Below are 12,369 nucleotides of genomic sequence, written 5' to 3'. Positions count from 1 at the left end.
ATTTGAGCTTTAACAATAACAACACTGAAAGTTGGTAAATTCTCTGAATTCACCTGACATTGACAAAAGATGATTTCTGATTATTTGGAATGACATGCTGTTGCATAAATTACAGTATTTGTTAGGTAAACTATTCCCTTAAAAACAAGACATTCATTCTTCAGTAAATGGCTGACAGAAGTGCTGAAAGGTGTTTTTGTCTTCTTACGCTGTTGTTTGCTTCCAATGTAGCAAAAACAGTCAAAATAGTAAGCCACAGCAATGCCTCTGTGGAGTTGTCTTTCCGGCACTTCAGCAGCGACTGTTGCTAAAACCTCCCATGTGCACCGAATCGCCATGATTAAAACAGCAAACTAAGAGTGCGTAACATGATCAGTCCCTCCTGTTATTCTTCTCATCTTCCATTTCTGTTAAAAATGGCTTTAATTAATGCTGCTCCTTTAATGTGTCCCCTGATTCAACTCCAACAACCGTGCATTAAAAAATAGACTCATCTCTATATCCCCGTCCACCTTGCTTTCCTCTTGCCATCTATTAGTCACATCCAGCTTGCATGAACAAAAGGAGACAAAAATGGCTGCCAAGACTGGAATAAACTGGACGCAGAGGACACAGGAATGTCATACATCCGGCAGTGACCGTTACTGGGTCTCAATCTACATGAACCAGACCATTACTCTCATGAAAAATTAAGTGTTTAGATGCAAAGAAACATAAAAAAATCAGACTTTTAGGTCTGTTTTAACCTGGTTACTCAGTCATGACTAGGGATGCCCTGATGCATCAGCCAGTAATTGCTGCCAGACAGGTCATTAGGGCAGATTATATACTTTGTCAAAAGGAGGTGGAAAAATGCACTCATGAATTCAGTTCATGTGAGTTAAGAAAGTTCATGTGAGTAATGTGTTTTATTTGGATTTATTTAAAACAAGAAACATTCAATCATAGGTATTGGTGTCATTCTATATAATAGGATATCATATCGAGTGGAAAATTTACATTTTGCATTGTCCTTTTCTTCAAGGATGCAATGGAAAAATTGCTTCCTTAAAAAATTGGATGAGAAAATAACCAACAGAGCAAAAGAAAAAAAAACATAGTTATAACTCTATATTTCTGATGTAGCACTGCCCAACAGCAACACCACTGAATGTTTCTCTTTTGTTTCACTTAACATTATTACATTCTCACTGAGCTCCTAAAAGTATGATGTGAATGGGGGAAAAAAGTCAGTGAGAGGAGTCAGCATCGGTTGAACAAGTGTGTGATAATGCCCACCTATTATGTTCGCAATCTGTCCATAAATCCAGAGAAGGCTCAAACCGGTGGAAAAAGTAAAAAATTAAACAACTCAGCCACTCAGACTTCATCACTTACGGTCACGTCCAAATCAAAATGAACCTGAATTGATTTGAAACACAAAAGGATAGGAATGAGAGAGTTGGAGCACTCCGCTTGGTTAAATTAAAGATGTACCCATGGTTTACTGCTCAGCACTAGAGCTAGGCAACTAGTGGGGTTTTTTTTGTGGAAAAGAGTCTGTGGGTTACTGCAGTTCCCATGATATTAAACACATTTGTGGTGAAGCGAAGCCATGGCCTTGGGGGAGGCACAGTGAGCGTCATTACCTCATTACAGGTCCCAGTGCTCTGCCAAGGAGGACAGGATGAGAGGAAATTAAAAGCATTGGCTGACCACGTCAGCCTGGCAAAGCAATGACCCGTCGACTAGTACAGGAACGAGAAGTCTATGTCAGCAGTACAAGTTTCTTTTACATATGGAAATAAAGTCTAAAGGCAGGTATTTCACTTGAGCTGTTACACTAGTCTTCAGTGTCAATGATCCTTCAGAAATCCTTCTAATATGCTGATTTGGTGCTCAGGAAACATTTCTTATTTTCATCAAACAGTTGTGGCACTTTTTTATATTTAGGGATTTTTAGGATTCTTTAATGAACAGAAAGTTCAAAAGACCAGCTTATTAGCAATATCAAAGTCTTTACTGTCACTTTTGATCAATTTAATGCATCCTTGCTGAATAAAAGCATTCATTTAAAAAAATCTTCAGGAACTCAAAGTTTTGAACAATAGTGTAGTTAATACAACTCATTTATCTAAATAGAGTTTTTAAAAAATACTGCTGGAAGAAGGGGAATGAGGAGTACAAGAGTAAGGGACCAAGAGAGAAAGAATAAATAAAAATGATCTCCTCTTTTATGCTTGGCATGCCAGTGAAGCATCATGGGTGACTGTGCAAGCACAGTTGGAAGTTAACAGCTACAGCATGCAGTGTGAATCTCGCCCATCTCTGGTTCTTTCAATTTTTCATTCAGGATGACAACAAAAAACATCCAATTTGTACTTTGGAGAAATAATCTGCAAAGCCACCCTGAAAGTCTGTTGGTGGCCAGATTTGTTGAAAGTCTTCTGACGGAAGTCTGAGATTGCAAACATGGATGGCGGCATTGCTGAGATATTGCCAACAGACATTGGATCCAGTGCAGAAAGCTTGAATATGTGCAAAATAGTGGGGGGGGGGGGGGGGGGGCTCTTACTTCAAGTAATTCAAGTTGAACCAAGTTCTCAAAACACGTCTGACATCACGTCTTCTACTTGGCCATTCTCTTTCAATTCTCTTTAATGTTTGATTTCAGACTGCTCAGATACCGGAGCCATCTGCATCATTATTGTTTCAAACCTTGAATCTGTCTTCACACTATCTTCAAAAAAATTTGAATATATTTCTCTATAAAAATTCTTTAAAAACAAAACACCACAAGGTAAAATTAAAACCAAAACAACCAAAACTAAACTGAACAGAGATTACAAAAATTTAGGTATAGATCTAGTCAGTTTAGACGTCAAATATAGCACAGATGAAAACAAGGTTATGAGGCACAGACTTACAATATTTACAAGGTCCTAGATCATGTAATTTTCACATCTCACAACAACTTTCAAAAATGTTTTACGATTTTTTTTAAATGTTTTTCCCCCTGACTAATGTCTATCTACTGAATTATTTGTGTTGGGTCAACTATATATCCAAGGCAAAAATCTGTGTCCTGAAGCAAAAAAGTGCTTCAAGAAAATGACAGAGGATTTTTAGAAATGGAGGATAAGCATTTCTAGACAACCTATTTACTTTAATGGGAAATTTTGACTTTACAGAAGACCATACACGTGCACAAACATACACCAGATCCGGCAAGCATCTGTTTAATTACACAACAACCCTCAAAGTGCCTGATAGAGAGCCCACTGATCGGCCAGAATGTGTTCCCCCAGCTGTGCTCCTCAGAGCTGTTTTCATTTTTAGCTCAATTTGTCAGAGCACTTAAAAACGGCCAGAGAAAAGCTGCTCATGAAGTCTAAAAATGGGCGATTAAACAGTATTCAGATGAAATGTACTGTACATTTTAAAACGCACACTTTTAAAGAAAAAAAAAAGCAGAGTCTGGAATGAAATAAAGAAGGATGACATAAAAGTAGCAGCTATATGGAATGAGGATATAGTTCAGCGCTGAGAGTGAGAAGACACTCTGAGAACGAGTCATCAAATAGACCCTCAGTCAACAAGACAAGTATACCTCATTATTTGTACTGGGAAGGCAGCTGGGTCCTCATTCTACACAGCCAGAGAGAAGAAAAGACACACTAAGACACAAAGAACTGTTTCCTCGTGCTGTTCAGATGGCCATTTTAGTGATTTAATAACAATTGTAAACTGCAAACATTATTCTTCACACGGCTTTTTAAACCACAGAAGCCAATTTCACTACTGTTCAGAAGTTTGGAGGCTGCATTTATTTGATCAAATACAGTACAAAACAGTAACATTTTGAAACATTATTAAAATCCAAAACAACTGTTTTCTACTTTAATATGTTTTAAAATTCAATTTATTTGTGATGGCAAAGCTGAATTTTCTATAGCCATTACTTCAATCTTCAATGTCACATGATTCTACAGAAATCATTATAATATCTTGATTTGGTGCTCCAGAAACATTCCAGTTATTAGTAATGTAATGTAAACAGTCTCAATTTGTCTGTTTTTACATTTCGAAGGGACGCTGTATACTTACTGCTCCATATGCTTTTTCCAAGAAAAATGTTCTATGAGAAACTAAATTAAACAGGCAAAAATTCTCTCTATATTTTTAGGGACTATAAGAGGATTTAAAAAGTCTTTTAATCCTAATGCAGACGACAACATACAACACTGCGCAACCATCCTTTAATACCGAAGGTCTATGGTTTCCAAAACCCCACTTCTGTTCGCTTACTACAGACTCATATTGGGAGCCCCAGCAGCCGAGATAAAGTCCACATTTCATTTCCTGTGGTGCAGGTCACAACAAACATCGAAGACAGATGTATTACTCGCTCCATCGTCCTGTCAAATGTTTATCTCTTTTCTTAACAGAAGGTGTACACTACAGGTGGTTGACAATCTGCAAGTGCATTATACAGCCCAGTGTTTCAAATGAAACGGAAGTTAATTATTTCTTCATGTGTTAAATTGCCTTTTTAGAGAAGAAAATCAGGGAAATGAAGACGACTGTCTACCCAGGGCCATTTTCTAAGCAGTTCAACTGATAAGCACATTGTTAGAAGTTGGCAAAAAGCGGTGAGGCTATTTAAGCTTGAAAAACAGATATAGAACCAAGAAGTTAGAATACAAAATGGCCACCATTTTGCTTTATGGGACCTTACAGAAAATATACTGGAATACTTGATTCTGATTGGTCAGTCACAACAGTTGTGCATTTAAATGTGTGTATTTTTGATTGATTTAAATCAGGATTTTATATCCATATATTTATTTATTGGATACATAGCATTCTAATACCTGTAATATTGTACAGTCACAGTCGTTGTCAGACAAAAAAAAACATCTTCAGAATGATACAAAACCCCTTCAGTCTCATGTTGGGGTCCTGATCACCCTGTCAGGGTTTATTTGTAAGATAATGACTGTGCTCATTTGTTAAATGTGCTGTATTATAACAAACACACAGGAGATGATGTGTAAAATGGTGTAGAAAAATCCTCCTCCGGGGTATAATTTTTCCATAGTTTCCTCTGAATGTGAGGGAACAGAAACAGCACTGGGGTTGTTTTAAACCCTTCTGCTCTCAGGGAGCTTTAATCTTTGTTGAGTTTCCATTTCCATTCCACCTCAGTGACCCTATGCATCTCATTCAGGTCTCAGGTCAATAAAGCACTGACTGCGCTGAAAGGCCCCTGGGCCCTATGTTTGAGAAAACTTATTTAAGCATAATGAAAATAATTATTCTCCACAATGGACGGATCATTATTTATTTATGCCGATGATGAAGGGAATGAGAGGGAGGTGATTGGAACAGACGTCTTGGCGGCTGATGGATACCCTCCCGACGTACGCCGCTAAAGGAGGAGGCATAATCCAATGAGCTGAGCTGACAGGATGACGAATTAGCCGCCGTTTGATTCAACTTCGATTGCTTTGAGAGACGTGGGGAGAGCTGGGTTTGACGGCTTAGCTTGACTTCGCGCTTTAGTACGCCATCAATTCTCAGCAGTGCCCTTGCAAATCTCACCTCAGAAAACTTATTTTAATCAATGTATACTCTCACTGGATAAATAGATGGGACGTTCTCCATCAAATGTATAGTTAATGATGAAGTAATTAGCTTTTGGGTTGACCCTGTAAATTGTGTTGACATTTCATTTAGCCACGGCTTTACTTCAAGCTGTCACTCATTTTACACCCAAGAATGTAATGCCTGGATAATAAAAAATTTGGGAAAGTGTCTTTAATGCATTCTAGGGATCTTAAAACAGCCTAAGGTGGTTTGTGTCTCTTAGTTGGTATTCAAGTCTGGCCACCCTGGTTTTAGCTGGTTTTGGGCCAGCTGAAATTGACTAAAACCCCTATAAAACTATCAAAACAGCCGAGCTTGGAGCATGAATGTTTAATATAAAATATTCATATCTTCAATTATCTTACACCATAGCAGGAAACACTTCGCTAGTACAGTAAACAGTTTCTAAAAACTGAATGCCAAGTATAAATTATTTCAGCTGTAAATGACAGCAGCTTATATTTAACCTGGAACAAATAAATACTCTGGAAAGATTCCATTCCACTGCACAATGAGAACTCAGTGTGTTGATTGGACAGGAATATTTCACCTGGTGCTCCTGAACTAGGTCAACCACATAATTTCACACTATGATCAGGCACCACTGGCCATTCCACAATGAAACTGGCATGTAACACTAGCAGGTGTCAAGTTCCAATGTGATCCTAGCACAATTTGTCCCTGGAAGCTCATCCGTAGAGAGTGAATTGACGTTTTTATGGTCAGATAAGGAAGGCGTTCTCTTATCCTTGTTACAGAAATTGCTGGTGGATCAGATCCTCAAGCATCAGAGCAGACGTGAGTTTTAATGCCTCAACGCTGCAGTAAATGAAGTAGAAAGATAGCAAAAGTAGCCAGATTCTGCCTGGAAAGCTGCGTTCATTCACACTCCTGCCAGAAGGGTAGTTTTTCTCCAACTGGTCCACTGTCTGTCAGATAGTCTACTGACACAGATCGCTCCTTCTACAAACACAGTATCGTAAACACAACTGCCATTAACATCTCCACATCTCTTTCACGAGTGAAAACGGATTTGGACATGCACCATTAAGGTTGTTGTCACGGGGAACAACAGGGCACGTTGCAAAGTAAAGTAAAATACTTTTTTTTTTAATTAAATTATTATTTCTGCTAAAAATAATCCATGTTTGCAATACTGCAGATAACATTTCTGTATGTACTGTTTATGATTTCATTTATGCCTATTTCTTTTTGACGCACACACACACATCTTAGAACAGCGTTCTACTGTCTCTTAGTCTTAATCTCTGCGCAGTCTATTCTCTGGAGGAACTGGACCTGAAAGAACTCATCATCTCTGGCCAAAGGCACCTAATGCAAAGGGTCAAAATTGCCAAGTAATCAACCAACAGACACAAGCTGCCACCCACCAACACACAGATGGAGGAACATATTTTCGAGGCGAAAAAACGAATGGCAAACCACCACATTACTATAATAGCACAACAAGAGAGTTGTCTTTCTCCATACCCATCACAGAAGCAACTTCATCATGAAGAGACACAATCATGTGCATATGTTTCTCATACATGTGTATGAGGAAAGTAACTACTACAGGGATGTGAATATAGAATTCTATAAGTTTCAGACTTTTACCGCTTTGGGCTGACGTGCTCTACTGATCCTAATCCAAACTTTTGATACTAGCAGAGATTATACAGAGCTGTCTGCTGCAAGTGAAAATTTCAGGTTATGCCAAACCATACTCCTCAATTTAACATCATCTTTCCTCATGCATAAATACAACTCAACTGACAAAAATTTTGACTGCCTGACAGTCAATAAACCTATCTAGAAAATCTGCTAGAGCAAAAAAGGTTACACTGCAGCTGGTGCAAAATAGCTGATACAGACCCACTTGTGTGTATACTGTATATGCACACACATATACAGTTTACAATATTTTATTATATAATATTAATGACACACACACACACACATATATATATGTGTGTGTGTGTATGTATGTATACATATATAATACAGTAAAAAAAAAAATATATATATATTTTTTACTGTAATCATATAATATATACTGGAAGAGCACTAATTGCAATTGAAAAATCTAAATGTCTGGAAATACACAAAAATTACGTGATCTTTCTGACCTATGACCTTTTAAGTCAAAACGCGAATGTGTCCTTAGTAGACACTGTTGTCCTAAGAATATCTGAATAAAAGGCTACGGGTACCATTAGCCATCAGTTCACTGTCTATGATGAAAAGTAGCTAGAGGGAGACACTTTTTGTTTTAGTGTTATAGCTGAAACCACTGAGCTTACTATAAAAGTAGTCTCTGAAAAAACACACAAAAAACTACACTTGAGAAAGATTAGTTGATGAGAAAAGATTTGAGCACACTGAGTTACAAATTAAACCTAAAGGAGCTGGTTTAATTTATTTACATAAGCGCATGCGGTGGATAGAAGGCTCTAATTACCTTCTCTGGGACGGCGATAAGACAACGTACAAACATAGCCTGGAACGAAGAGCATATCCAACACTACGAAGGAGCAGCCAAATAGAAAGTCGCTCAAAGCAACAAGAAAACTTGACAGTTCTGGACAGATATGGGTGTTGAGCTGCAGAATTACACACACTCCACCATGCTTCAGTGAAAACAAGGGAAAGAGTGAGAATGAGTGTCAGTCATCCTTACATTTGGACAGACAGATGAAAGTCTGAGCCATGAGTGACAGCACTCTGATTTCCATGAATTGCACCCACAGACCTTCAGAAAATCCATTTGTATGTTTTCACTGATGCTAGTCAGCTTGTGTTTTGTTTAGTTTAGTTTCAGATCATGCATACTGCTCTATGCTGACAAAACTGGAAATTACTTTGTAGATATGGCAAGCTCTAATCTGATTGGCTGATCTTATACAACTTCTTGAAGTATGAGCACCTTTATTTTTGCCAGTTGACCTGGAATCAAAGTCTAGTTTAACAATCTGGGCTGATAGTGGGCCATAGCTTACCAAAAAATACTTGATAATTAAATTTTAAAAAATGAATTAAAAACTAAATAATAATAACAACATTTTATATATAAATATATAGAAAAATGAAAGTAATGACTTTTATATTGTTTACAAAAAATTGCATTTCAAATAAATGCTGTTGAATTTTCTATTCATCAAAGAATCCTTTAAAAAATCTCACAGTTTTCACAAAAATATTAAGCAGCACAAGTGTTTTCAACATTGATAATAATAAGAATGTTTGTTAACCAGCATATTAGCATAATTTCTGAAGAATCATGTGACACTAAAGAGTCGAGTAATGGCTACTGAAAATTCAGTTTTGAAAATTCAATAAATTACATTTTAAAATATATAGCCTATAAACAGAATAGTTATATTAAATTGTAATCATATTTAAAAATGTTACGGTTTTTACTGTATTTTGATCAAATAAATGCAGCCTTAATGATCATAAGAGATTTCTTTCAAATATATAAAACAATATTACAGACTTCAAATTTTTGAACGATAGTGTATATGCTAGTCAGCTAGCAAATTTTCTCTACTGACCGATTTGAATAAACAGAAATAGCAACAAAAATGTTCACAATATCACCAAAAATGTACAGGCATAAAAACCACAACAAATGTCAGATGTTGTGACAAAGCAGAACTGGTGTATAACAGTTCTGTCCACACTGGGACAGCAGGTCATCAAAGGTCTGGCTATACGAGACCATCTTCTGCTTGACTGTCTAAATGTAAAAAAAAAAAAGTGGGAAAAGAGCTTAGATTGCTGTTTAATGGCTTGGGAAATAGGTATGAACGCAAAGTCAGGTCTAAAATTGAAGCCTGTGATTTAGGTCTGCTGGGGGAAGTGCCCAGCCATAGTGTTATCTCAAATTAGTTTGTGTGAACGTTTAGTGTGTTACGGTTGGCAGAAGACACACTCACAATTTGCAATTTTCATATTTTAGGGATTTGTCACAGCAAGAGTGTATGTGCACATGTTTGAATGTGTGAGCGAGTGATAGTGGTGAAACGTAAACCACACTGGATACAGCCCATTCTTTGTCACCATAGAAACAGGAAGGCAACATGACAATGACTCCATCAGGCTTACTGGAGCACAGAAACAGAAAAGAAAATGGGGGGATGAGAAAGATGACAAAGGGCAACAGATCATTATTCATGTATTATGGGCCGCGTGCGACACTAAACCAAACATCAATGAGACACAGATACCTAGAAGTGTGCTTTGAAGGCACAGGTAAACTAGGAGACCCTTGAGCAGAGATGTGAGGACAAAGCCAAAGGCATGAGAACTGCCACAGAGCATCATGGGGGTTTTATTTAGATCGGAGCTGGCGCTAACATTTAAATGTCAGGTAAGGAGATGGAAGGACTTGTTGGCATAAAAGCTTGAGGCTAAACGAGAAAAAAAGAGGAGTGAGCGAGAGAGGGCAGGCTGTGAGTACTGGTCATGTAGCACCATCAGTTTGCTCTCACTGTCCGTATCTAAAAAGGCAGTGGGCGTTTAATATCAGTTTTTCCCCCCTCAAACAGCTGCATTTCTAGAATCAACTAAATGATGAAAAAGGCTTACGTGTTTAAGTGGTCATATCATGCCTTTTTCCCTGAGGTCCACTTTTAATGTTAGCCAAACACCAAAAACAGCCATAATTTTCTCTCTAATCCTAAAATTAACACCCTATTTTTGCTGTTGTGCTTAAAAAATAAGGAACAATGGTTACTTTCAGGTTGCAGGTTTGCTGTTGGGTTAATGTACTGCATTTGAGATTTTGATTTATTTTGAAACGAGACATTTTTTCTATAGATTTCTATAGTCCTTTTTAGACCATTCGTAATTTTGTTACAGCTAAAAGTATCATTTCAAAAAACAAAAAGGCAAAAAGCAAAACAAAACTATACACAAACAAACAATACAAAACACAAAACAAAACCAAAAACACTCCAGCTTTGAAACTAAATATTTCTACACAACAGTTCCTGGAAAAGCTTCAATATTCATCTAAACTGAACAAAACATTGCTGCAAAGTGAATCTGAGAAGTGAATCTTGTCATCATCGTCACAACAAGCAGATATTAATCAGGTCTCCGGTTTCCTTCGCTTTAGCTGTTCTACACACAGCATGAAGGAACAGTGGTAAATCAATTGCTATGGCGACTAAAAGGCCTCCCAGTGCTCCGAGCCCCGTCTTCAAAAAAACTGGCATGATAATGAGAGCAGTTCATCATATGAGTCACTCTCTGTACAGAACGAACCTGTATGTGTGTTTAAAGAGCTGGTTAACTGAAATTACATTTAACGCATGTTTAAGTTGTCAATTAATTGTTATAGGATAGATTGGGAGTACCAGAATGCAATACATTGAAATATATGACAAGTACAGAATATAGTGCATTTAGAGACTAATGTATTTTAGATAATTATATTAAGCAGTTAAAAGTTAAGGATTCAAATATTCAGGTCACAAAGTTCAGAATCAAGCTGCTCTGAGGCTTGAGTTATTTAAGGGAAAAAGACAAAAACAAGTTTGCGCCTGAATGAAAGTGAACCACTTCCATTCTCACCTCTAGATCTCATGGGACCGCCCTTCATGCACGTCATTAGAAGTCTGTTCACCTGAGACTATGCACAATGTAAACCAAGTAAGTGTTTCAATCCGCTCTCTAATTCACTACTAAGTGCACTAGATAGGGACATTTTTAGGTCTAATCAACATCATTCCACTGTACTGAAATTACTAAAAACTTCCAGAATTCACTGTTAGAAATCGAATTAATTATAATTAATTCATCTGTTCTGCTTAATAAAACATGCTGGACAATTCCTAATGACTTTTTAACACCCCACAATTAAAATGCATTATGGAATGTTATTCAGCAATGCTGCTAATAAATATCAATAATGTTTTAATGCAATACCTTGTAAAACTTCTGTTTACAATATACTGACTCACAACACAGGGAACTAAGGAGCAAAATGAGGCACAGACCAAGCATAAATTACTATTATTACATGAGTGAACAGGAAGAGCATGCTAACAGTGAGACTAATGTCATGTGGGCGATTAATGAACCATGACCTACAACAACTAATTTGCCTATTAGTCTAACTATTAGCATGCTAGGACAATGAATACATGAATACACTTTGACATTTGTCTGAATAAGGATAATAAAGTCTTGTAAAAAATAATAAAATTTCCAAACACTCTTACCATCCTCCCCCACTCCATCTGCCAAACAGATAGCAAATTGACCTTCTGGATGCTCAAACGAGCACAGCAATATTATTAAAGTTCAACAGATTGTTTTACTTAAATTGCCTTTGCAAATTAAATTGATTTAGTATTTAAAAATAAAATTGTCAAAAAGTTCAGCTTTTAATAATGTTGCTTTTAAAACTGATGTCAGTCGTGAAGGACAAAGGCTGCTACTGATTCTCTGAGTTCTGACTATCATGAATGTCAAAAATGCTGACTGGCCATTTAAACAGTGGTGACAGGAAACAACGTGAGCAGAACAGTATAAATGCCACAGCTGGAGGTCAGCCAAGAGTTGTATGTGTGCTGCTAGCAGCGCTTGTGCTCGTCTATCTTCCATAGTATGCTTTTATTCTACCGACAAACACACAAACAACTAAACAAATATGTCTAAACACTAATGACACACTGAGCGACTAATAAAGATCCAGGGCCACAAACAAAATGTAGTTTTCTCTCTTACTGC

The 12,369-nt window shown here is 37.2% G+C and overlaps 1 protein-coding gene across 1 annotated transcript in view; it reads right to left on the bottom strand.

Annotated features, from left to right (window-relative positions):
* LOC107548771 (voltage-dependent N-type calcium channel subunit alpha-1B-like) overlaps positions 1-12,369 on the bottom strand; it is a 118,735-nt gene that overhangs the window by 86,221 nt on the left and 20,145 nt on the right. The window lies entirely within an intron of this gene.

The sequence above is a fragment of the Sinocyclocheilus grahami genome, unplaced genomic scaffold (assembly GCF_001515645.1).
Source record: "Sinocyclocheilus grahami isolate Dianchi unplaced genomic scaffold, SAMN03320097.WGS_v1.1 scaffold355.1, whole genome shotgun sequence".
NCBI classification, from domain to species: Eukaryota; Metazoa; Chordata; class Actinopteri; order Cypriniformes; family Cyprinidae; genus Sinocyclocheilus; species Sinocyclocheilus grahami.
The sequence above is the reverse complement of the archived record's forward strand: the minus strand, read 5'-3'. Positions and strand labels throughout refer to the sequence as shown.